Source organism: Aedes albopictus, chromosome 2 (assembly GCF_035046485.1).
Source record: "Aedes albopictus strain Foshan chromosome 2, AalbF5, whole genome shotgun sequence".
Taxonomy (NCBI): Eukaryota; Metazoa; Arthropoda; class Insecta; order Diptera; family Culicidae; genus Aedes; species Aedes albopictus.
The window spans coordinates 367,705,109-367,729,250 of NC_085137.1; positions in this window are offsets into that span (position 1 = coordinate 367,705,109).

A 24,142-nucleotide genomic window follows, 5' to 3' on the forward strand; every position below is an offset into this window, starting at 1 on the left:
CCATTTTATGCAATGTTATGCCCACTGTGCGTCGTTCTCATCACCGTCGTGGTCGACATCTTACGTGAAAAAGTCATCGAGTGACTGCCGAACCGAAAAGACATGCTGGCTGGCTGGTCGGTCATAGAGATTGGCTGCCAGGATGGCTGGCTCGCTGCTGGCTGATGATGATTATGACACGGTCCTCCCCGTTCGACGGAGCCGTAATTTATGCGCGATCACATTCGGCTGCCTCTTCAGAGTTCAACACGTTGCTGTTCTCTTGTTCTCGGTCATGTCAAAATTATTACCGTCAACTTGTGGCTGCCGCTCCCTTCGGAACATCTCCCGAATGGAAAGTAGGTGTATACCCTCATCGCTAAGAGTAACATTCGGTGTTTCTGACCGCTTTTTTTTTCCTCCGTTCAATTCTCTTGAAAATAATTACATTATGCCATTCCGGGTCTTGAGTTTCCTGAAAATTTGAAATCTGATAGAAACCGTAGCCACCGATGAAGTCGCAACCAACACCGGCAGAGGCAGAACATCCTACGAGCCGGGGACTGGAGGGAGCACTTTATTTTGTATTCAATACTTTAACCTCTGTAGTGCTATTACGATAATTCTTTTTCTTTTGTCATTTTTGGTTGCCCGATCTTGAATATGTAAATTCGCTCATTTTTCCCACTCACATTCACTGCGCGATGCTATTGGCCGCAAGACGACGACGACGACGCTGTCTCTGGGCTCATATTTTTCGGTTCAGCGTAAATTGCACTGCTGAGTAGGCAGTTACGTTGACGACGACGACGACGCCGGGGTGGGCCAAGCAGTCTTACTTGTCCACGAATTGATAATGAGATGCTGCGAGAGAGGCTTTCGCTGAAAATGGGGGCTTTGCTGTACTGTACTTTTCGGCAGAATGGTGTGCTCAAAACTTGACTGTAGATTACTGCCATGACTGTGAATAATGGATTGGGGCTCTTGTGCGGAAATCTTTGCTATATAAAATGATAAAGGTTCTTACTGGGCAGGTTGCTTTCTTTAAGCATGCCAAATCTTCTATTTTTTTTTAACATGCGTTTGCAGTGAAATACGCATTAGGGATGGGCCTTGGAATTGGTCATTCCAAGCGGGACCATAGTGCTGGAAGCAAATTTCTCTAAACCAGGTCCGAACGACATCATACATGTATTAGGCGCGGAGTATATTTGCTTCTCGAAGATAAGCTAAAACGCTAAAACTATCCGAAGAAGGGCCGACGCTGCAAAGTACCATATTCGGAAGGGATGTCTCAAATAGACCGTGGGAAGGAGTCTTCTAATAGTTCGAGTACACAGAAAGCAAAAAAATAGATATCGCGCTGTGGACACGATATAAAGTCAATAGCCACGAATTAGTCGAGCTAATAACAAACGTAGTATTTTATCACCAGTGGTTCCATCGAATTGTAGAAACGCAATTGAATTCCAAGACTCTCCACTTTTGTGTAGATGAAAGCTACTTTGATATTAAATTTCATTTGCGCATCTTCAACGTACATCTGACAGTAGGCAAACAGTTCTTCAGAAAGGTGTTATTGCAGCAATATCGTTTTCCGGTGAACCCATCTCAATTTAATTTAGATATGCCACATATTTACTTTGTATTGCTGCCCAAGTGATTTTCCTGCCTCCGAAACATTCCCTGTTTGCCCGGTGATGCCGAGTAAATGGAATTTAATTTAGTCTTCTTGCTCGAGTAAACATGTCTGTCATTAACTTGAAATGCTCCCGGGCGCCTGTGGACGCTTCTATACATCGATTCCCGTTCGATAAACATTCAATGCAGCTTAAGGTGCATGCCCTGTCATGCAAACGGCTTTCCAAACAGCATTACGATGAATTGCACCTTAAAGTGGTCTAGTTTGACAATCCATGGATGCCAATTTGCTCTGACAGTCGTGAAAGCTACACATGCATTCGAAGCAGCTCACTACCTTAGGGTGAGCGAGTTTAGCTGGGATCAATGGTACGTTTCGACCTCCTGCGCTGCTCCTTCTTCACCCACCCAACAGGTCACTCAAAGATGACGATGACGACGACGTTTTAATATGTTTTGCCATCAGCAGCACAGTCCAGGACTTGATATGCATTCGTCCGAGTACGGACGTAATCAAAACACAATTTGTTTACAAGCTTGTCATGCGAAAGACTGCTAATATCCAGTGCTGAAAAATTCATTTTGGCGTAGCTAAATTAAATCACCTACAGCTCATTTAAGAAGCTGAACCTGAGAATATGGTTTATGAAAAACTTGTGCGGCTAAACCAGTTCTGCAAGAAAGTCACGGAAAACCCGCTATTTTTCGAATATTTAATGTAAATGTCACGGACTACCTTTGAAAAAGGCCAAATGATATTCACCGTGAATATCATTAGCATTTTTCGAAGGTAGTCCGTGACATTTACATTAAATATTCGAAAAATAGCGGGTTTTCCGTGACTTTCTTGCAGAACTGGTCTAGCCGCACAAGTTTTTCATATACCATATTCCCAGGTTCAGCTTCTAAAATGAGCTGTAGGTGATTGAATTTAGATATGCCGAAATGAATTTTTCAGCACTGCTAATATCTGCATACTACATACTAGAAGGTACCTGATGCCACTACCTACTAGTGCCCGGTCACTCACTGTACTAGTAATGTCGACAGGCAGAGATGTATGTAAGTTTCACTCGAGTCCATAATATGGTCGTTGGGTAATGGCGTAGGCCACAAAATGAAACACTCCTTCCGTGGTGTGTGTCGCCTACAGGTCAACCCTGGACAGGAGAAGAGTGTAATTTGATGACAATTTTTGATATCGTTGATGTTCTCCTAAAATCAAGAAATCTAGTAAAAATACATAGGTATATTAGTCAGATTTTTTTTGTTAAATATTTTGTCTCAAAAAATACACCGAAAAATAAAATCATGCCCAAAATTTTGCAAAAAAAAAAGAAGTATAGAATATGAACGCGCCTTTTACATAAGATGCATCTTAACATGTATAAAACAATGCCGAAGACATTCCATTGCATTGATATCACATCATGAAAAAAAGTTATGTATTTTTTACCAAAATAACACTTTTTTTTGGACCACATCAGACGGAATCGCAAATCGATTATGTTCTGATTAATTAGTGACATCTGTCCGACGTTATCAACGTCAGGACCTATCGTTACGCTTAATCAGACTCTGACCAGTGATAGTCAAACTGCGCTTCAATCTCTCTGTCATCAACAATGTACGGTACCGACGACCGCCGCGGTACTACCTCGAGCGACTGAAGTAACCGGATGTAACCTTATCCTACGCGCAGAATCTCGTGGCAGCGTTGTCAGACGTGACCGAACTCGTTGTGGCCTCCCTGCAGGACTAATGGAGTACAGCAAAGGCAGCCATCAACGACGTCGCAGTCGAGAGAGTCATCAGGTACGTGAAACAGATAAGACGGAATGAATGGTTCCACGAGGAATGCAGATTGACATTGAAGGAGAAGAATGTAACGTGAATGGTAATGCTGCAGCAAGTACCCCGACAGAACGTGAAACGTTACAGACAGAAGCGGAAACAGTTGACACTCCTCTTTCGGGAGGAAAAAAAAACAACACCTGCCAGATGCAGACCGCGAGGAAATGGAAGTTTTATCAGAAGCTCAACGCATCCAACAATGAGCCGAAATCTGTAGGGATAATTTGGGAGCTTGAGATGAGCACGTAAGATGATTGAAAGGTGCCAGCAGTACACCGATGAGCACCTGAATGGCGAAGAGAATATAAGCTTGGGTGGCTAAGGAAACGGAACAAACGCCGCAGGTAAGAATGGTATCGCAGCCGAACTCATCAGGATGGACCCAGGATGCTGGCCACCTGACTGTACCGATTGATAGTCAGGATTTGGGAAACCAATAGCCACCGGAGGAGTACATAGTACGAAGAGGTAGTCTGATGTCTCATTCTAACGAACGGAGACTATTTGGAATGTGAGAACGGCTTTCCTGGGAAGCTCAACAGACTATACGAAGCTACGATGGATGGACGGTGTCTCTATGCTAAGCAACTTTATCGAAGACCGCACATTTTTTCTATTTTATTCTACATTGATCCGAATAACAATAATGCTTCGCATCACTTTGAGTACAATCTTTTTCACAGTCGTAGGATCAATTTTTCGGTTCTATAACATTTACCCAAAAACCATTTACCCGAAAGACATTTACCCGAATGACATTTACCCGAACGTCATTTACCCGAATGCGACAAATACCCGAATGCGACAAATACCCGAATGCGACATTTACCCGAATGCGACATTTACCCGAATACGACATTTACCCGAATGCGACACTTACCCGAAAAATAAAAAAAATGTGTACTTGATCCCCATATGATTTGTCAATAATAAATATGTTATGGCCCGGTATCATATAGCAGGCTTTGGTTAGACCTAATAATCATCAGACTGAGTGATCATCAAGCACTCTGGTACAGGACTAACTGGCTGTCACAATGCTATTTTAATCAAAGGATTTTTGTTGATATTCTATTATTTTACGGCTCCATCCAATTAGCCCGAACGTCAATCCGAATCAATCAGGAGGTCACCCAAAAAAAAGCAAAATTAGCTGCTTATATACACGATCACAAACTGGCAGCCATACCGCAAGTATTTTCCACTTCTAAGATTTGCCTTCTTTTTAAAATAGGCTGTTCTTTCGAATTTACATTGTCCACCCTTAAACTGTTGGTCGGCTGGTACTGGCTAAACTGGTAACTTCTCCATATAATGTATTCATTCTTTCCATAAGAGGCTATTTTTGCGAGTTGGAGTTGAAATGTTATTTAGTTTGTTGCGGACGAACTACTAACTCCATAGGAGACCCGTGAATCCATATTTCTATCTATATCCTTTAGGGAACTATTATACATATCTATCGGGGTGATGACCCATTCGGGGAAATGCCTTTTAGAATAATGTCCTATTCGAGGTTATGATGGCATTCGGGGTAAGGGGTTAGAGTTTCTTTAACAGACATAGTATAACTGTGTTGTTTGGTGGCCAAACTATTACCTATCCTTCGGAGATTTTCCCTTCTTCTCTTCAAAGGCTGTTCTTTCGAGTTGCACTGCTGCATATTTTGTAGGCGTTCGAACTACTAACTGCACAACAAACATTGTTGCTGTACAATAGAAGAATAAGTCAAACATAAGCTTAATTTTTGAAATTTTGATTGAATAAGCTGTTATTCAGCTACCATTATTGTTAGTTGGGATGCATATAAGTTTTGTCCTTGTTTCGATTATATGATGTTCTTTTAAATTACACTCTTACATGATTGAGTGATGGATTCCAAGTCTACATCTAAGATTTTTTCCTTCTTTTAATAATGGGATGTTCTGTTTGGTGAACAATCTGCAAACTTTTCTGTCAAATATTATTTTCTAATGATATGTTGATTTTCCGAGGGCTGTTTCTAATTGTTTCGAACTAATGACACCTTGGTCTACATACAGAGATTTCCCCTTCTTTAAATCATAAACTGTTCTTTGCTTATCAAAAGAACAGCATTTGAATCAAAGAAGGGTAAATATCTAGAGTGAACGCTAACCGCGTTAACATAACAAATGTAAGCTGCAGTTATGAGTTTTATTCAAGCATATGCCCTGTAAATTCCTATCGCGAATCATTTCAGGAAAAATTTGATAAAATGGGTTCTTGAGGAATATCAAAATGCTTTTCTGATCCACAATACAAAATAATACATGCACTTTTTAAATAGAACAAAATAAGTGAACTTTATTTACAAAATCATAATTTGTGCATAGTAATAAACTATTCGGGTAAATGTCTCATTCGGGTAAGTGTCGCATTCGGGTAAGTGTCGCATTCGGGTAAATGTCGCGTTCGGGTAAATGTCGCATTCGGGTATTTGGCATTCGGGTATATGTTACATTCGGGTAAATGGTTTTCGGGTAAATGTCTTTCGGGTAAATGGTTTTCGGGTAAATGTTATAGAATCCAATTTTTCGAACACCTACAAGAATACAGAAGATTTTTTTTAATTGAACGCTTACAACGCCATCTAGCGCCAATAATCGAAAACGTGTGATCCAAAGGGGCTTTTTACTCTTCCAAAATGTTTAGTTAAATAATAAATAATAATAAAATAAAAGTTCCAATTATGGCTCAGTACTATTTATTTACCACAGTTGATTGTCACCATTTAACGATGTATATCAACGAGAAAAAAAATCGTGAACGAAAGATCACGTTTATAAAAGATGGTTGTAGTTAATTAAGGCGAAATTGGAAGCATGTCCTCATTTTTTTTGGTTTTTGATTTTTTATAAAATAACGAAGCAATATTTTCAAAATCGGTTTTCGTGCACATGTAGAGAATGGGTCAAGGTATCTGATTTTTTTTTGTGGTGGAAAAAGTTTTCCATTTTTGCGGAAACCATTTTTTTGTGAAATTATATTCAAAAATGGTTTCTGCGTAAACAAAAACATTTTCTACCACGGAAAAAAATCAGGAGATACCTTGATCCATACTCTACATGTGCACAAAAACCGATTTTGAAAATATTGCTTCGTTATTTTATAAAAAAAAAATCAAAAACCAAAAAGTGAGGAAATGGATCCAGTTTCACCTTAAACTCCACATTTTGCTCAAATTGTGGTAGAAATTAATCATTTTCCTTAAAATTTTGGCTTCATTGTACACTTTTTCGCCATTGTGTACCAGTTATCTAATCTCATAAGGAATGCATGCAAATAGTGCGAAGTTAAAAAATGTATCCATAACTGGTACAGGGCTCCCTTCATTGGCACACGCTAAATACTTAAAGTAGTTTTGGCTCCGTTTTTATATTTTTCCTGTAAAGTATGGGAAGTGCCATAAATGGTACAAGAACCCTAATAATGCATACATTTCGCCAAGTTTTCCCAAACGTGTATGCGTGGGAACAATACACGTCCAACGCGATCATCCATCGTTGTGCGACAACTTCCTGGAGGTATTTCCGGAGAACTCTCAAATAATGGAATGCTTGGAAAAAATCTTAACTTCAACTGAAGGAACTCCGAGACGAATTGATGGAATATATTCAAAAAGAAATGTTTAGAGGAATTTAATAAGGAATCCCTAGAGGAATTCTTGGTACAGTAAAAAACCAGGAGTATTCCTGAGAGAATTTTCGAAAGAGTCTTCTCTGGGTTCCTGGAGAAATGTCTGGAAATCCCTGGATAAATAATTGTAACAATTTCTGATGGAATCCCTGAGCAAAAATACTATTGGAGATGTTGAAACTGTTTTCTTAGCAGCCCGTACTGAAACTCGTAGTTGGTAGGGATCAGCTTTAGCTGAAAATTTTAATTTATTTAGCGATTTCAATTATTAGAATAACAAATTTACACTTACAATTTTTCAGTTTTCTCCTTACTTCTCCTTTAGGTTTGTGGATTCTCATATACAATTAGCCCTGTAGAACTAAGTATATTTAACTAATTAGGAAAACAATATTCAATTTTTAATGCTATCTATTACTCACTCTAGCTTTAAAGAAGTTCAATTTTAACTAGATTTTTACAAATTATTTGGAAAGGTACACAATAAAGATGCTATTAAAACAGCGTAAATTTTCTTTCTACGTTCAAGCTCCTATCACTCTGCTTCGTCATCAGTATTTGACACTCAACGCAGTGACATTCGACTTGTGTAGCAATTGACACCACCGCATACCCTATTGTATTTCCTGCTGGTAGCTCGCCGAGGGGTACTCGTCGTCACAGGAGAGATTCCCGAATGAATCCCTGGAAAGTTCTTAGAATACTTTTTGAAGAAAGTCCAAGAGAAATTTCTGGAGAAATCCCTACACACTTTCAGATGGAGATTCCTGGTAAAATACAGGAGGAAATCATAGGATATGTCCTAGAACAATCGTTGGAGGAAACCTACGGTATTATAGGGGATTTTTTAAGGAATCCCTTAATATTTTTTTTGGAAGAATCCTTGAAAGACATTCCAAATGAAAACCCTCCAGACACCCTTGAAAAAAAATCTAGAAGGATCTCTTAAGGAGTTCCTGAAGGAATCCATGGATAACTTCATGAAGAGAAAAATATCTCAAGATATATGTCTGAAATCGAAAATCGAATTTCTGAAAAACATCCGTGGATGAACTTCTAAAGGATACCTGGGAGAGAATTGTGAAAGAATTCCTGGATGACTTCTTTGGCTCTTGTATGCATTCCTCTAATATTATCTTAAAGAATTCCAATACAAATCGTAGGAGACATTTTCCTAGAAAATTCCTGGAAACATCCCTTGGAAAAATTCCTGAACAAATTACTTCTGGAGAAATTCATGCAAGAATCCGTGCAGGAATCCCTGGAGGAATTTGTGAAAGAATATCGGGAGCACTTCCTTCATTTTACTGAAGGAATTCCTGGAGGAATTTTGGATTAAATAGTCGATGGACTTCCAGAAGGAATTCCTGGAGAAGTTTCTGAACAAATTCCTTGAAGAATTCCGGGGGATTTGCTAGTGGAATTCCTGCAAGCATCTCTAGAAGAATTCCTGGATTAATTCTTGGAGGAATCCCTGAAGCAGTTCCTGGAGGAATCTCTGAAAGAATTGCCGGAGAAGCCACTGGGGAAATTCCTGCGGGAATGCCTGATACAATTCCTGGAAGAATCTGTGGTGGAATTCCTGAAGGAGTGCTTGGAGTAATGACCGGAGTAGAACCTGGAGGAATCTCTCATTGAATTTCCAGAGGAATTCCAGGAGGATTCCCTTGAGAAAATTCTGAATAAATTCTTTTTTGAATTCCTGAATGATTTCCTAATGGAAGTTATGAAGGAGTGCTTGGAAGAATTCTTGGATAAATTCTTGGAGGAAACCCAAAAACAATTCCTGGAGGTATCTCCAGAGGAATACCTGGAGGAATGTCTGAAGGAATGCCTGAAGCAGTGCCAGGAGGATTTCCAGGAGGAACTCCTAGAGTTATCCTTGGAGTGATCGCTAGAGTGATCTTGAATGAATTTCTGGAGGAATCCCTGGAGGAGCTCCTGTAGGAGTACCTGGAAAAAATCCTAGAGGAATTTCCGGAGGAATTCCTGGAACAATTTTTGAAGGAATTCCTGGAAGAGTCCTCGGAGGCATTCCTGGATGAAAATGCAGAATGTGCCAGAAGAAATATCTGGAGAAATGCATAGAAGGATTCGTCAGAAGAGAACCTGAAGGAATATCTAGAGGAAATTATAGAGGAATTCCTGGAGGAATTCCTGAAGCATTTTTTGAGGAATGTCTGGAGGCATCCCTGGAGGAATTCCTGGAGGAATCCTCAAAAAAAAATCTAGAAGGAACTTCTGTGGGAATCGCTGAATCTGTATGAATACCAGGAAGAATTGCTGGAGGAGACCCTGGAGCAATTCTTGGAGTTATCTTTGGAGAAATTCCTGCAGACATGTCTGTAGGAATCCCTGGAGGAATCTCTTGAGAAAATCTTGCAGGAATCTTTAGAGAATTCCTAGGGTAATCACTGGAAGAATCCCTGCAGAAATTCCTGGAGGAACCTTTGGAGGAATGCCTAGAGGAATTACAGCAGGAACATCTAGACGAACTCCTGAAGGATTATTTAAAGAATCCCTGCACGAATCTATGGGTGATTTTTTGGATTTCTCAGAGGAATCACTGCTGACATTCCCGGAGGAATCCTGGGAGGAATCCTTGGAAGTATCCCAGGAAGATATTCTGAAGAAATCCTAGGAGGAAGTACTGAATGAATCGTTAAAGAATTTCTAGCAAAAATCCTGAAGGAAACCTTAGAATAGTTCGTGGGAAAACTTCGAGAGTCATCCATGTAGCAGTTCCTGAAGAAATCCTGAATGTTGGAAACCCTAGGATTAATCCTGGAAGCAATCCCAAGAGGTCTTCCTAAGGGAATTCCGTAACAATTCAATATATGTGATTCCAGTAGGAAGTCCAGTTGGAATCCCAAGAAGAGTTGCTGGATTTTTTTTTCTATAACATAATAATTTAATAATATTTAATAATAATGGAGTTGTTCCTGAAAGAATCCCAGAAAAAATATAAAGTGGATCTCTGAAGGATATCTTAAAAAAATAGCTGTAGAAAACCCAAGGAGGAGTCCCGGAAGCAATCTCATGAGGAATATCTTAGGCAATCCCAGAAGAGCCTTCTAGACGCATTACAGGAAAATTTATGTGGGAATCCTGAAATAGTTATTTATGTAACAAGTTGCAAAAAGTTGATTTTTCCGCACGAGTCGTACATTTATCCAACGAGGCTTGCCGAGTTGGATAAATACGAAGAGTGCTGAAACATCGAGTTTTGCAACGAGTTCCATACAAAATTTTATGCAATGATTTTTTTCATAATGCAACCCATTTGAGTTGCATAATGTTTATAATGCAACTCAAATGAGTTACATTATGAACATTATACAACTATTGTTCATTATGCAACTCATTTCAGTTGCATAATGAGCCAGTTCGAAAAATATGGCCATTATAATACCAAAATGAGTTATATAAAATGTAAATTATGATACTGAATTGCATAAAAAATCTAACGGAATCCATGTCTGCAGTGATTCCTAGACGAATTATTGATTGCATTTGGATGAACTCCTGAAGGATTTTTGTCCAAATTTTGAAAGAATTTCTGGATTAATTTTAAAATTTTCGTGAAATTCTTGTATATGGAGTATATGGAAAAACCCCTGAAATAATATTTGCAGAAACACCCAAAAGGATATATGGTGAAACTTATTTTAGAATCCCCGGAGAAAATCCTGAAGAAATATCCTCGAAAAAAAAATACTGGAGCAATAACTGTAGAAAACCTTTTGAGATAATTCTGGAAAAATCCTCGGTGGAATCTATATATATATATATATAAAATATATACAGGGGATGGCCAAAATGTTTGGGATAGGCAACTTTTTTTCTCCCACAAAAAAATTCAACATGCTGTAACTTTTCATAGAGTGCATCAAAAAATCTCAAATTTTGACTGTTTGTCAACCTATTATATGTGCATCCTTGGTACAAATTTGGGCTCGATTGATTAATCTTTCGCGAAGTTAGAACCGTTCGGGTAAAACACTATTTTTCAGACAACTCATTTTTGAGCTGTCATATCTCGGATACCAGTGAACCGAATTGAATGAATTTTTAAACGTTAATCAACAATATATTGATACTTAATACGACGTTATAAAATGTAATATTTTCTCACGGCGAATTAAGTCAGCGTTTCTCAAACTATGGGTCGCGACCCACTGGTGGGTCGCGGGCTGATTTTTGGTGGGTCGCGAAATCTTGAGCGATATTGTAATAAATGTCTTAATTATGAGGTCATTTTCTAATTTACAAACACTACCTTGGAGAATCTGCAGAGCTATTTCCAGAAAATCGGCCTCTTCTTAATTCAATTCACAATTGTGTACTTTTAGTCTTAGTCTGGAGTATTTTGAAACAACATTGTACTGTCTGTGCTCGATTCTGAAACTGTGAGTTCCAATCAGAAGTTCTAAGATAAGAGTAAAATGTTTGTGTTATAGAAAAAAAAAAATAGTTCGAGTTGTTGCATGCAGTTTGCATTTCAGTTAGATTTACAAGCCAAGTTCTGTAGTTAAAATATCAAAATAATTTAGAAATATCAAAATATTGGCAAAAAATTGCCAAACTTCGATAAGTAACCTTATTTTTACTGAACATAAGTAAACTTTGAGAAAATTCATCCGATTGTCGATAATCTGACCTCCTGCGGAAATCAAAACAATTAAAAAGTGATTTCAATAAAAAATAGAAATTAAAAGTGACTAAAAATTTTAAGAAAATTCATTTGCCCATCCAGCATAACTATAATTCTAAAAACTCTACTTGAAGTTCATCCACTCCTTGTAAATATTCATAGCATTTGAACCCGGGCTTTCATTTTAATTTAGATTTTGGAGTTAAGGAGCCATTATATCTTCAAAGACAAAGTCTTTGGTATGTTTTTGTTTATTTCTAGAATGTGTGAGAGAAAACCTGAAACCTGTTCTGTAGTATTGCATGGAGGCAGACTGATTAAATATATTAGAAACTTGGATACTTATCTCAAATTCCTTAGTCTAAGAGTTTATTGAAGCTGAACGCTTTAGCACATCAACCATGTTTAGACTTATCATTAAAATGTTTAGAATTAAAGCACTATAAATTAAAAAAAAAAACTTTTTTTAAGTAACATAAGTTTATCCAAACCTGTGATAGTAGAAAAACGTACGAATTTAAAAAGTCAGTTCAAATTTGCAGAACAAATCAGTATTTTATGAAAAATACGTGCAGGTGGGTCGCCAAATTCTATAAAAATCAAAAGTGGGTCGCAAGTTGAAAAAGTTTGAGAACCCCTGAATTAAGTTATACCGGGTTGAAATTTTTACCCATATAGAGGAAAATAAGTCAAATTTACAATACCACTCAACAATTATTAAATGTATTCTTCCTTCAATCTAAATAGGCTCTATTATATCTGATTAGAGATAATTTGAGAACAGAAGTGGAAAGTCTTTGGATATCAACACTAAAATTTATGGACATTGATGTGAAAAAAATACATTTTTTGAGAAAAATCCAAAAAGTGTCAATCCATGATAACTTTTTTCAACGTTTAAAAAGTACCTATGTTTTAATAGTTAGTGAAGCATTAACATATTGTTAGTGTACGTTCAAAATTTCATTCAATTCGGTTCACTGGTTTCCGAGATATAACAGCTCAAAAATGAGTTGTCTGAAAAATAGTGTTTTACCCGAACGGTTCTAACTTTGCGAAAGATCAACTGACTTCGCTTGATGTATATGACCCCGTCCCCGTATTTGCTGCGCCTGCAGTATGGGTGGCTCATCCCGGATCGTGATCAGCATCTTCATCACCACAGTCTAGCGGAGGGAAGAATCGAGTTGTTGTCAACGGAGTCAGCAGCGGACATAACCCAACTGCAGAAACTATTATAAACGAATTCAGTTTTCAATATTCGGATTTGTATCTGTAATAAAACCCACATTCACTTTTGTTTTGAAACCAATCTTTCGAGTATTTTGTCTCATTACTCGTTCTAGTGCTCTATGAGCTGAACGATTGAAAACCCAACGGTTGATTATTAGAAACCAAAAGCACCGCACATAGAATCTATCTTGATTGAATCGGCGAAGATTCGATAGCTCTGCACATATTTTTCAAGTGTAAAAGCAACTGGTCACAATCTAAGTGCAGGACTTTTGAATTCAATATGCAAATTATTCTGAGTGTATGAAAAGTTATAGCATGTTGAACTCTTTTGTGAGAGAAAAAAAAGTTGCCTATCCCAAACATTTTGGCCATCCCCTGTATATAAATGCAGTGGCATACGTGGGACCGCATATAACGGAAGGTCCGATTTTGATCGTCTTAGTTTTGTTCTGTTAGTTTTCACCCAAGGAAGGTTAATAATTCAAAAACATGGAAAAATTGAGAGTTTTTAGAAATTGATCTTTCATACATTTTGACCGGGGACTTGGTCTTGGCTAGAAATTTGAATCGTCAAAAAACGCAGTAGGCAAGACAAAGTTTGCCGGGTACAGCTAGTTTGTGATAAAATCTTCAGAGGAATTCGTGAAGGAATCTCTGAAGGAATCCATGATGAAGTCATTGCAGGAAACTTAAAGAAAATTCCTGGAGGAATTCTTTGATGCATGCTTGCAGAAGTATCTGTAAAAATTTCTGAAAAAAAAAACGTGTGAGGAATTCCTGAAGCATTTCTTGAAATAAGCCCTGGAACACTCACTCTCAAAAACCCGATGGAGGTATTCACAAAGGAATTCCTGGAGAAATTCGTGAAGGAATGCCAGGAAGAATTTCAGAATCCCTTCAAAATGTAGCCAATTAAATAAGCTTGTTATTTCGTAAAAATCTATGATAATGATTGAAGAGGTTATAGTAGGGGAGACTGAGGAGACTTGATCCCTGGGGAGACTTGTTCCCCCCATATTTTCTCGGAATCAAAAACATTTTTCTTCTAGCATATTTTTTCCAAAACAACTCCTGGACAAACGACTATGTTTTGCTACAAATAATTTCGATTGTACATTGCATTATTTTTTTACCGGCTGATGGTTGGTTTTCAGTCCTTCAGAAATGTTTTCGGCGATTCCGAAAAATCTCAATAACTTTGTGAAAATTGAACCAAATCGTGTCAAAATTTCACAGCACATAGTTTAAATAAAATACTTTGAAACTTATTTATCCAAATAAGGCTGTTATTAACATATTTTGATTATTTCAGCTTAGTATACACAACAGTTACATGGGGAGACTTGATCCCTCGAGGATTACACACACATTATATATGTGAAAAATAAAATTCTATTCGGAAGCCTCTATTTACTTGGAATTCTAGCCTATTCAACGTTAAAATGTGTCAGATAATTATAACTTCAGTACAAACCATGAAAAGGGGGATCAAGTCTCCCCATTTTGAAAATACGGCATATCCTAGGGCATATCCTTAAAAATTTAAGGAAATCTTACAATTTCAAACACTTCATATTCATCGAAAATACAAGAAAACTCAAAAAGAAAATGAATAGGAAGAATCTGGAATTATTTTTCCTCTAAATAAATAATGTGCTCTGAGGGGGATCAAGTGTCACCCATTTTTTAAAAATACATCATAAGACATGCTTCCATAAAAACACAGTTTTGAAAACTTTAACAATAATTAAAAGGCCTTCTGTTGTGTATTAACTCGCAATAGATGTTTACCTGCCATTCTATACGGAAATAGGATCTAGTTTTGTGTTTTTCTTAAAGTTACAGGTAAATTAAGAAAAAGGGATCAAGTCTCCCCAGTCTCCCCTATAGATAAATACTTGACGAAATTTCTTGTGGGTTTCGGAAAAAGAAGTTAGATAATTACCTATGGATAAAACCCAACGTTACGTAAATAATGAACCCGTTTTAAGAATAAAGACTGCGTAACCACTAAAAGTTCACTGTTAGAATAGTTTATTTCTTGAGAGAATTTATCAGAATTATCTTGAGTTGGCTAAAATTTGAAAAAAATAAGGTGGCCAGGGCTACGCCCATACTCAGCGTTATTAATATTCGATGTTGATCATTATCTGATACACCCAAACCTCCATTTAGGTAATGAGTCGGGACTGCCAAAATAGATTTTTTACCTAAATAAATTCAGTTTATTACCGTCGTGCGGGGCTTCTTTATACACTTTTTCATGGTTTTTCAACTTTATGACATTATAACTCCCAGACTAGTGAATGAATTTTCGCAATTTTTATACACAATAATTGTGAGTATGCATGTAGGATGTATGCAAAATTTGAGCTAAATCCATCAATAAACAAAAAAGTTGTTCATACACCAATCGGACACACCTCATATAGAACCAGATGGGGGCTACTTTGGACATTTTTATCTATAACAAAACTGCATTTCAAATTCCAGGGTTATTTGGAAAACTACATTGTACCAATACTGTAGTATACTATCATACATAATTTTAATAAAAATATGCGTTTTAAGATGGTTCTGTGCTACCTTTGGTATTATGAGCAGCGTGATATTGCTATATAGATAGCCTGAAAAAAGGGACCATCAATCCTTTATTTGGGCGAAACGGTCATTTATAACGTATAACGATACAAATATTCGATTGTATATGCTACGTTGATACATTTTGAATGAATTGATCAACCCTTTGAAATTTATGAACTGTAGAAACAATGCCTACAGACCAAATGTTCTGATACGTTATGTATATTATATTGGTTTATTCGATGTTTTTTCGCGTCCTGACAAGCAATAAATGGTCTGTTTGAAAAATAATTTCAACCAAATGAAGGGAAAACTATTGCTTTATAATAGTTCCTAAGACATCAAACAGATTTGAACCATATTTTGAATTCAAAAAATCCATATTCAAAAGTGTCCAAAGTAGCCCCGCATTTCAAAAGTAGCCCCGCACGACGGTACCCAAATGGAGTACAAGGTTGCAAAGAAGTTGAAGAAGGGATAGTGACTAGCAGATTTAAAGGCGGTCATGCGGAATTTCAGAGGTCTTTCAAGTCAGGGGCGTTTTCGGGGGTTTTGGAGGATCTCAGATGCGTTGCATAGGGTCCAAGTGGGTTTTCGGCAGCATTTTGAGAAGTTTCAGAGGAATTTCAGCTAGTTTTGGTGGCGTTACAAGGGCGTTTGCAATTGTTTCTGAGGGTCCCAGGTGCGTTACATGGGGTCCGAGAAGTATTCAGGGGGTTGTGGAGGAATTTCAAGAACATTCAGAGGATTATCAGAGGGCGTCCTAAGGCGTTACAAGAACTTTTTTTAGGGGGCTTTGGAGGGTCTCAGATCCAAGGGGGTTTTCGATGGAATTTACGAAGTTTCAGAAGATTTTCAGCGAGTTTACTCAAGGTGCTACGGTAACTAACAAACCTTATTGAAATCAATTCCGCGTTGTAAACGAATCCAGAGTAAGTGCCTACCAATTTTACGTTTCACGTTTATATTCAATTTTACCTCGGGAGAATTCTGCTGACTTGCACCCGACCGAAGTGATGACCAGCGAGAGTGATGGCTGTGTCCTGTCCTGACCGGAGCGCTCGGATCCATCCTAGTTGCAGTTGCCAGCAAATGTCGTGTTTGGCTCGAATGGATCGGAATGATGACGATTATTATTATTGTTATTATCATTATTTTGATGAGCTATATGCAGCTCGTCAAATATTTACATAACATTCTCGTAAATAAACAAGCATCTGGTATTAATGTTACATCGTACCCGGGGTGACCATATCGATATGTGGAGGCTTGAGGCAGTACATAGTCGTCGTCGGTGAGAAGTGTGCTTGTGTGTTTGTAATAAATACGCATCACGAAAGATGCATTTCGAGCGCAGCAGAGTGCATCCATTCCATTCGATGAGGATGGATGATGATGCTGTGGCTTTGGCTGATGATGCTTGAAATGTCGTGCTTGGTGTGGCGGGTCAGCTTAATCGATGGTGATGAATATTTACACCGGTTGCACCGCAGCAACCGAAGCGTATTGATGGTTTCAATTTCGGGATACTTGCCTAATTGATTTTATATGAGGAATTCGGCTACATCTTTTAAGGACTTGAAACATCTCTTCCTGGTTTAATTTGGAATTTTAAATGATCTGTATTTTTGTTTTAGAAACTGTTACTTTTGTCTTCGTTAACTTGGGACTCGTTTGTTAATTACATCAATTTTGATTTTTTAGCGAATTCAGAAAATGGTACTTAAGGGATTTGAACATAGGTATCCGATAAAGTGACAAATTATCAAATCTTTGACATTTTTAATAAACTCCACATAAAGCATTGTCCAGTTAGAATCCGGACGCAAAGGATAATTTATTGTGACGCTCTCAATGATCATAATCATATTTTTTTTAACAGAAGTCTGATCATAAACAAGTCCTCTATTGATGGTGAAAATTTCATCGATTTTCTTTCTACGAGTGAAAAGTTATTTCAGATTGAAGACAAGTGAAGGAAAAAAATCTTGCACAAACACGCTGAAAATTAAGCGTGGTCAGGTACGACAGTCGCGAAAAATGTTAATGTCTCCATAACCATTATGTGTGATGTGCACAGATGTTGTTAACCATGCCATGAGGAAGTGCCCAAGGAAGATTGAAGTTTATGTTCATGGATAAATCTGCTTGGAATTCCAAGATTTGCCAGGAAGTTCGAGCTCTGGACAACGTTTTCTCACATCACGATTTTGACACCAAATGTGTACAAAGATGATAACCTCAAGAATCGCGTGCTGCTTCTCAAAAATGCACACAAGGGATCTGTAGAGGTTTGAGCTAATTTGGTGAGCTATCACGACAGCCTGAGATGTGTAGTGGTGTCATCACTGTTGGATAGTGTTTATTAACGAAAAAACACTCAAATTTTGGCTCTTTGGAATTCACTGAATAGCCCTTAATTTCGCAAGAAGAGAAATATTTGGCAAAGTTTCTTTGGAATCCTAATCAGATTGGTAGAGGGTCTCATGACACTACAGAGATGACCTGATTGTTAAACAAATCCGCCGAAGGGGTTGATGTTAAAATTTACTACCTTTGTGCAGATTTTTAAGGAAGTAATCACGGAAAAAATGAGAAAGTGTATTAAAAATTAAATTAAATAATTTCAATGATATTTTTCCATGAAACTACAGTAAATTATCTTTGTTTTGAGGGCTTCACCTTTTCTGTTTGTTATTCCACCTCTGAGATATAAGTGATTATCTGCGTCCGGATTCTAACTGGACAATGCTTTATTCAGGAGCAGACGCTGTGTAGTAAGTCAGATCCTATGTGCGATTCATGTGTAAATGAGCTGTAATCAACAAGCGTATCAACTCTTGAGCGAATCGATTGCGTTTCAATGACAAAACCAACACTCGTGATAGATCATGCGTAAAATAGATGTCCATATAAATTCCCCTTTTTATTTCGCTCCATTCCGATCCATCATACCGATTGAACCCATTATTGCCGTTACCAAAGTCAATATGTATCTCAAAACTGGGGCTGGACACCGTTCGTAGATTAGTCATCTTGGCTTCCTGAGTCACCCAGTTTCTGGGTCAGGTCGGCCCTATTACCGTCCGTCGGGGCGGTATCGACATCGACCAGCTCTCTGTCGCCGCCGTTCGTTCCGGGTTCGTGTGTTGTGTATTATGCTACAGTAAATTATTTATTGTCCCTGTTTCGTTTTCTCAAGTCGTTTTAGATTTGAAAAGTGGGACTCGAGGTGTTATGAAACCGAGAGAAAAATATCACTCCCTTCCGTGAACAGAGCTAGGCAGCGCCAGCTGAATGTGCTCTCGATGTGATGATGGGTGCCACTGGGGATAGAGAGGGGGAATTGAAATGTGACAATCCATTCGGCACGTGCCGATTGCCTATTTTAGATCGTTTGGTTGGATTGAGCTACTGGATGGCGTTGAAAGGGGCGGCCGTTTAGTGAAGTAATGTTATAATCGTTGTTTGGTAGGGAGATCGCTAGAAACCATCTATAAGGCACGTCATATAGAAGACGAGGAGTTGGTCACATTACTCTCATTATTATACGAAGACTTTATGAACATATATTCGAATTTTACAACCTGACTCTAGAAATGAAATTACTCCCGGCTCTGCGTTTCCACTAGAACTTATAAATAATATTCTACCTTCTTAAACACATAAATATATAAGCTATTGCTTGATTTTGATCAAATGAGAAAAATGGCAATGGTGCCCTTCCGCATGTTCCAAATCCCAGCCGCATATTCAAATATGTTTTTATAACCCTCAAGATAAGCATCCATTACAACAACGTGAAGTCGATTCGGTTCAACCATCGCATCGTATCGTGCCAGTGCCAGAGCCAGCCAGCCAGCAGCGCGCGTACAAAGTCGACCGACGCATCGCAAGAACCCAACCATCCGGAAAGCTTGCACTCAACTGTATAAAAGATTTATAAATCAACCTTCATAACATAAACACACATCCTCGGGGCCTTCCGTTATCTCAGTGCGCCCATTCCCGTTGCTTGTTGAAAGCCGGAAAATCCCTTCTGGATGATACAATGGTCTACCGAGACCTGTCGGCCTCAATGCACTCAAGAAAGTAGGTAGCTAGGTACACCGGGAGAGGTGCCCTGGCCTGGCCAACGAAAAACCAAACCTAGTGAAAAACAACCGGAAGCATTCAGCGACGGGAGGGGAAATCGTTCAAAATGTTCAAAACTTTTGCCCTCTGTCACGGCGCATAATTTTTATGCTTCTGCCTGCCTGCCTGTCTGTTTGTGTTTTTCGGCAGGAGGAAACAAGTTTGCATAATCAAGCGCGCTCGGTCGGTTTCGGAAAAGCAGGATTGAAAGAAAATTTGGACTTTATCTGCATGTTGGTTGGTATAGATGAGCGTATGGTATATGCGATGGTAAGCATACCGTAATCTGGAGTACAGTTCTTGGGGAGAGTGGTGGAGCTCTGGATTAGGAGTAGGATTTTGTGCAAACTCATGAAAAGGTAGTAAGGCGATAGGCAACAATTTCATAGGGTATGTGTGCCCCCATCTCATGCCCCCATATTCATCCTATACGAAAACAAGCGATTACGGCACCGATTGATTCCGTTCTTTTTGTTTTCATGGGTGCTCACTTCTAACAAAAAATACAAAAATGGGAAACAGAACAAACAGCGCTTCAATCCTTTGTTTTTTGTAGGATGAAAATGGGAGCCACATGCTTAAGAAGGGAATCAATACCCTACATGGTGTACATCTCCGAGAAAACCTTTTGTTCTTTTGTTTTTACCCTTTTTATAACAATCAGAAAGGTATAAACACCACTTGAAAAATCAACTTTCAATAAAAGAGGGTAAAATGAGACTGTGAGGGCCTAGTCTCATCCCAAGTAGCAATTTCATTGCTCATTGGTTTTGTTTGATTTTTATTAGGGTTTTACTACAGCAATAATTAAAACTCGCAGTTTTATGACTGCTTTTATGAAAACCATTGAGAAAATGTTTTATAGTATAATTGAAGATGTCCATAAAGACAGATTTTAAGAGTAAACAAAACTTACCGATTTGTAAACCTTCTGGCAATCATTATTACCACAATTAAACTGTTAAAACTCTCAACAGATGGCGATCCGCTCGATTAGTAACGACATCTGTTGGTGGAAAAGCAGAACTATGACATTTCTAGGTTTATTGCGGTCATCATAAAAGTAAACTTGCTTTCCTTTTTTTCGCTGATTATGGTTGTCGCCATATTGAAGAATTAGCTAACATGAATGGAAAATAGTTAATTTTGCTCAAATTAGCAAAGAATTGATAGTTTGCCACCATTTCCATAACATGCTCACATAAATAAACTCTCTCTGCTGAGTTTTCTTGTGATTCGAGATAGTTTTACTAAAAAAACAAATTGATATACAGTCAGGTTTTTTTTTTACGCGGTTTTTTTACGCGGTTTTTATTGACGAGGTTTTTTTACGCGGATTTTTGAATTAACGCGGATTTTTGAATTAACGCGGTTTATTTTTACGCGGATTTTTGAATTAACGCGGTTTATTTTTACGCGGTTTTTTGAATTAACGCGGTTTTCATTTACGTGGATTTTTAATTTTAAGCCGGAATTTTTCCAAGCATTATTATAGAGTTTTTTCTACAAATTTCTGTAATTTTGGTGCTTAACAGCATTAAAAAGGTAGAATATGATGCAGAGTAATTTTCTGGATATCCAAGGACATCCAAACTGTTCTGAGTTTAGATCCTAAAGTCTACGTCTGTAACGGTGACTTCTTGCATTATACAAAGCAACGATTTGTAATCTATTATACCCAGTAAGTCTTTTATAATTTCAATAGACAGTTTCAGATCAGTCGGGATATCCTAGGTCATCCAAAATATTCTGGAGTTTAGATCCTAAAGTCTACGGGTGTACCGGTAACTGCATTCATAATACAAAGCTACGACTTGTAATCTTTCATGACTTACTGAACATCTCAAAGTTTAATAGACAGCATCAGATCTGTTGAGATGTCTAAGGACATCCAAACCGTTCTTGAGATTACATGAACTTTTTTTCATTGTACAAATCTACGATTTGTAATCTATTATGTCCAGAGATTATTATTATATCTATTATTGTATCTATTTATCAGATAATTATGTCTATTATGTCCATTTCTGGCTGTTCAATTGGCTGATTTGGAATATTTTAAAACTATTTTGGAATAATTATTGATTCAAACCCTGTCTAATTATGTATAGTTACTATTTTTAGCTTGAGAAACTCTGTCATAGCCATAGACTTTAAAAACTGAGTTCCAGAACACTTAGGATTACCTGGAATATCCCAAATTTTTCTAAGAATGGTTTGTGACCTTTAACTATCAACCCTCGAGCAATCGCGCTGTTGTATTTTGTACAACACGTTGAAATAATCTCGCTTTTCGTGTTCAGTTCAGTAATTAGCGTGGTGCTGACGGTGGTGGGCAACCGCGCGAGTTACGGAAGGTTAAGTGAACATGATTTACTGCCTGTATTTCGACACTTATGCGACAACTGTGAGAAGGAGTCTTAACAACCAGTGTTGCAAAGCTTTATCTCATTCATTTCAACATTAACCAACAAATCTTTTCAAACATTTTTCTTTCTATTCATGTTCAAAACGATTTCATTCAATCAGGACACCTATCAAATGTGAAGCGAATCCTTGTCAATTGAATACATTGTCACTCGAATGAGTAGCTGGGCACGAAACACGAGAAAATCCTGCAAAATTCCGCCAGACTGAAAAAATATCGAATGTCGGGTCAAAGTTGGGTCAGTTTTTATCGAATGTTGAGCCACTGTTGGACCAACATCGACCAAGTATTGGGTCCATGTTGGGTTTGGTGGCCAACATAAAAATAGGTGAATGATAGGTTGATGTCGGGTTTGACGTCATCAATGATGGTGAAAGCTTTAAACCTTTGAACAATAGCTTGGCAGTTTGTGTAACTTGTAGAAATTTTGAGTGACAGGCAAAAATCTTAAAATGTTGTCTTAAAATAATTCGTTGAGTTCATTTTTTAATATAAAATTAAGAAGGAAATTATTGAGTTAAAGTTATAAAACATGGTTTTCATTTACACGGATTTTTGAATTAACGCGGTTTTTTTTTACGCGGATTTTTGAATTAACGCGGTTTATTTTTACGCGGATTTTTGAATTAACGCGGTTTATTTTTACGCGGTTTTTTTACGCGGTTTTTTTTACGCGGTATGTATCCCCCGCGTAAAAAAAAACCTGACTGTATTTCATTCCAAGATGATAGTATTCACTATTTTTGAAGCGCATTAATTTTATGATTCTGCCACCCCAATATTCACGGTAAAATTGAATGCGCATAAGCCTACCAACACAATAACAACTAAAATATTACTTTGAAATAACCGCTTATACTTACGAATGATGTATCGTCCTGAACTTTGCGTGCCATCGAAGAAGTTTCTCTGCATCTTGAGCTGTCATAGTTTTTGTGGAAAAAAAAACAACAACATTCGAGAATGGGAAATTTTTTTTACTAGGTTTTAAAACGGTTTTATTGCTACTCTTAAAGTGGTTTGCAAAGCCTCTCCGAGAGTGGTCCAGCTGGAAGATGATTTTCTTGAAGGAATCCTGGAAAGTTCCCGAAATAATCCACGAAAGAGCTCCTGAAAAAAAATCCGGAAAGCAGCCCAGAAGAAATTTCCGGAATTTTTGAAGCAATCCCAGAAGTAGTTGCTGTAAGAATCCCAGAAGGAGTTTCTGAAAAGATTTCCGGAGAAGTGTTTGAAGGAATACTGAAAGAAGTTCATGTAACATTACTGGAAGATCTCAGATATAATTGCTGAAGAAGTCGCAGAAGGACCTCCGCGAGGAATCTCGCATGAAATTCCTAGAAGGAATCTTGGAGTGAATGTTTGAAAGGAGCTTCTGTAGAAATCTTGGAAGGAATTCGTAAACCAATCCACGGCAGAACTCCTGGAGGATTTCCAGAAGAAATTTCGGGTGAAATTGCTGGAAGTTCCGGTTTTTTTTTTTTTCAGAAATACCAACTAAAATTGAAAAAAAAACTTCTGAAGACATTCCTAAAGAAACTATTGAAAATCTTGGATGGAGGATTCCCGGAACTCCTGTAGAAATCCCGGAAGAAATGCTCTAAAGGAATCTTGGGAGAAGTTCCTGGAGGAACAATTTAGAAATCTCAGAGAGGATCCCTGAGGGAACTTCTGAAGAAACCCTTAAACAAATCTTAGATAGAGCTCCCTGAGAAATCACATTATAATAACTAGATAATGGATTAGAAAAATGTTAGCAGTGATACAAAAAAAATCCTGGGTTTCCTATTTATATGGGACAGTTATGCGATCATAGGCAGTGCAGTTTTAGTGATTCCATTGGAATCACAGAAGGAAATCCTATAGGAATCTTAGAATAAATTTGTGGAGAAACCACGGGAGAAATTCGCAGAGGAATCTCAGAAAAAAATGTTGGGGTAATCGTAGATTCTGGGAGGATTATCGGAAATAATGTCTAG